At 38.1% G+C, this 4,141-nt stretch overlaps 1 protein-coding gene across 4 annotated transcripts in view; it reads right to left on the reverse strand.

The window, feature by feature from the left end:
• The window catches only part of FOXJ3 (forkhead box J3), a 137,710-nt gene that overhangs the window by 39,718 nt on the left and 93,851 nt on the right, over positions 1 to 4,141 (reverse strand). The gene's annotated exons all lie outside the window — the stretch shown is intronic.

The raw sequence follows: 4,141 nt of genomic DNA on the forward strand, positions 1-4,141 counted from the left end.
CCCTCTCCAATCTGGGACCCCTCAGGGGATGTCCGATTGCCAGTTTAGGCCCGATCCCTGTGTGTGGGATCGGGCCTAAACCAGCAGTTGAACATCTCTCTCACAATCCGGGACTGCTGGCTCTCAACCGTTTGCCTGCCTGCCCCTAACCACTTCTGCCTGCCAGCCTGATCACCCCCTAAGCACTCCCATGCCAGCCTGATCGACGCCTAACTGCTCCCCTGCCGGCCCGATCACCCCCAACTGCCCTCCCCTGCCGGCTTGGTCGCCCCTAACTGCCCTTCCTCCCCTGCAGGCCTGGTCCCCCCCAACTGCCCTCCCCTGCAGGCCTGGTCACCTCTAACTGTCCTCCCCTGCAGGCCTGGTCGCCCCCCAACTGCCCTCCCCTGCTGGCCTGATCACCCACAACTGCCCTCCCCTGCCGGCCATCTTTTGACCACATGGGGGTGGCCATCTTGTGTGAGGGCGTGACAATTTCCATATTACCTCTTTATTATATAGGATTTTTAAAGTAGCATTAAGAGAAACACTAATTTGGAACTGAGAAAAGTAAAGTTCATATGGGAAAAAAAGTTCATTTATAACTTAAGAAGCCAAGTTCCAGAACTTCTGCCATAGCCAAATAAAAAGAGATGATCAACTGAACACATTTAAAAATATATGCTAATTCTTAATTGAACACATGATAATTACAACAGCATATGACATTCAAGTTTAATAGAATTTTATGTATAAAGATACTTTCATGGGACTTCATAATTCTATAATACTGCATTATGAAAACCTTGCTGAATGACTGCTGGATGAGAATAGCACTCTTTTTTTTTTTTTTTTTTTGTCCTTAGAAATATATCAACTCAGTATTTCTTTGGTTTGGAAAAATTAATCTAGGATATAATCAACTCAATTTAACCATCATAATTAGAGTCTAGAGTGTTGCTGTCTCTATGTTCACCTTCTGATTCTACTGAAAACAGTAAACCATTATCCTGTCAATTTTCTTTTTAAATCCTCACCCAAGGATTATTTTTCCCACTGATTATTATTATTATTATTTTTTTTTTTAAAGAGAGTGCAACATTGATGTGAGAGAGGCATGACTAGTTGCTTCCTTGACTGGGGCCAAGGATCGAACCTGCAACCCACGTACATACCCTTGACCAGGAATCAAACCCGAGACACTACTAAGCCACATCGGCGAGGGCTCAATTTTTCATTTATCATTATGAGCAGGGAAAAAACAAACAAACAAAAAAAACTTAAGATGTCATACTTTGGACAACACAATAAAAAAACTGAAGAACAGCCCTAACCGGTTTGGCTTGGTGGATAGAGCGTCGGCCTGCGGACTGAAGGGTCCCAGGTTCGATTCCGGTCAAAGGCATGTACCTTGGTTGCGGGCATATCCCCAGTAGCGGGTGTGCAAGAGGCAGCTGATCGATGTTTCTCTCTCATCGATGTTTCTAACTCTCTCTCTCCTTTCCTCTCTGTAAAAAAGTCAATAAAATATATTTAAAAAAAAAAAAGAAAACTGAAGAACAATAGTGGTGATTTCATTACTACATCATTCAATCATTCTTTTGTATTCTTGTTATTTTAGTATTTGGGCATGATAGGGAAAAACTGATGGGTATTCATGAAATAATTCTTAAGATAATGAAATCATTTCAAGATTTAGGAAAAATAAGATCACTAAAATACCATATTGCATGTTAGATTTATAAATGAATCACATATGGTAATTGCAAGATACAATAAGTTTTATTCTAGTTTTTTTAATATTAAATTTTCTATTTGCTCTTTGGAAAAAATCTAAGAAAGAATGTAAGTCATAAAATAATCACCTTTACAAATGAGAACTGCTCAAAATTGATACTCAAAAACTAAATTGGACCCTGATGGTACACTGAGGATTAAATATAATACATATGAAATATTCCCTCCAAAGTTTGACACATATTGTTTTGTATTAATCTTATTCTTTCTCACCTCCTACAATTTCTATCAAAGAGCAAGCATACAAATATTTGGCAAATCTGAAATTTTTAAATATAACAACTTTTATTTAATTATTGAAGAGAGTTGTGTCTACAAAAAGATAAATAATTTGGGTAATTCTAAAGATTTATTCTTTCATTTAACATCTGCTAAATTTCTACTCTGCACAAGAAAAGGCAAATAAAAATAAAGTAACAACAGCTAAAATATTTTTAGAGAAACTTATTATCAAAAATAAAATGTAAGAACAAGCTATATCGGAATATAACCTAATCATCGAACCCAACCTAGGGAAATGACACATGCTTAATCATCCAAACTGGCTAAACTTCTCAAACTTTGGGCAGATACCAGAAAGGTAACAACCTTTCTCTTAATGACAGTTCATGTATGTGCTAGTCACAATGCTCAATCTGAAATGTGGTGAAAGAGACAGAAAAGATATCTGCATAGTTAAGTCTCACCATTTTCATGTCTTCGTTCAAATTTCACTTTCTCAAAGAATGTACCTTACTTATTCTTCTGAAAATTGCAATCCACACCTCAATCTACTTTATCTACCCTAACTTTTATATAGTGTTTATAATTGTCTCACATTCTACATAATTTATGTATTTATTTTGTCTACTGACATCCTCCCATAAGGCTGTAAGTCTTTGAAGGCATGAATTTTTTTCCTGTTCTGTTTGCTGATGCATTTCAAATGTCTAGAATAGTGACTAACACATAACAGGAAAGTAAGTTATCACCATAAAGTGCTAAGATAAGTGAGCTGAATCTTCAAGGATGATCACGCTCAGATATGATAGAAAACAGAGGGGAATAAAAACAATTTTAGACAGGAGAAAATAGCTCATACTCAATAAGCATTTTTAACCATTTGCCTGCCATAAAAGTCTATAGATCAACTTTAAAATCATTTTTCGTGAGAATTTTCAACGGAAAATATTCAAGAACACCCGAATTGTGAGTAATATATTTATTTTTGTAATATTCATTGCAAATTGATTTTTTAAATTCAAAATATCGTGGCATGTGGGAATAGTTTTCGTTTTGGACGTGTGGCAGTTAACTGGTTAATATTCATGGACTCCCAGGAAGTCTGTGGACAGGATTCAGGGGCTCCATTAACTTGGGTAATAAGAAAATGCATTTCTTTCCATTATGAATGTAAGAGCAAACCACAGTTTAGCAATACCTAAAAAAGTTTGTTTCCTATCACATTTTATCTCAAAATGTCGCTCTACTACTCATTATTTATTTTTACTTTTACTTAATGTTACCATATTAAATTTTGTTCAATTTTATAATTTAATGTTACCAAGGAATAACAGATTACTGTATCACAAACTTGTTAATAGTATTTTCATAATAATTTTAATGTGGCTGCTTCTCCTTTTAATCCTGTATATTCTGGTTTACACCTTTAAAAAAAATAGTATTATTCTGAGGAGTTTCACTGGCTTCAACAGAAGTGCCAAATGGAGTCATGGCATAAACAAATGTAGAGTTTCTGGTGCTAAAGTCATAGACATATGAGAGAGAATAAGACATTAAGAAAACTGTTTAGGAGAGAAGGAGAGAGAAACCAAGATGGCGGCATCAGTAAACACCTGAAATTGCTGCCTCACACAACCACTTCAAAAATACAACTAAAAGACAAAACGGACATCAACCAGAACCACAGGAAGGCTGGCTGAGTGGAAATTCTACAACTAGAAGGAAAAAGAAAAGCACACTGAGACTCAGAGGAGGTGCGGAAGTAAAGTGCAGAGGTACGGAGGCGCACGAGGAAAGGGCTGGCAACTGAGGATGCGGTTGTCTTTTTCAATCAGTGGGGAGACACAGGCTCCCGACTGCTCTGAACTCCAGTTACGGGCAAGTCTCTGGGGACCCAGACTCATAGGGGGAGAAACTGGACTGTCTGGCAGTGGGCAGAACTTGAGGGCGGCTTTCTCTTAGAGGTGCTTGCAGCGGCTACCATGGAACACTGAGACCCGGGGCCTCTTAGGGCAGGGCTGAGGAGCAGCCATAGCTGTTTGCTCCACCCTATTGATTCCCTAAGACCCTGCCCCACCCAAGCTGTGCACAGAGGCTTTTGCATATGAATGGCCTGGCCCTTTGCAATCTAAAATTACCTAAC

Source organism: Myotis brandtii, unplaced genomic scaffold (assembly GCF_000412655.1).
Source record: "Myotis brandtii unplaced genomic scaffold, ASM41265v1 scaffold220, whole genome shotgun sequence".
Taxonomy (NCBI): domain Eukaryota; kingdom Metazoa; phylum Chordata; class Mammalia; order Chiroptera; family Vespertilionidae; genus Myotis; species Myotis brandtii.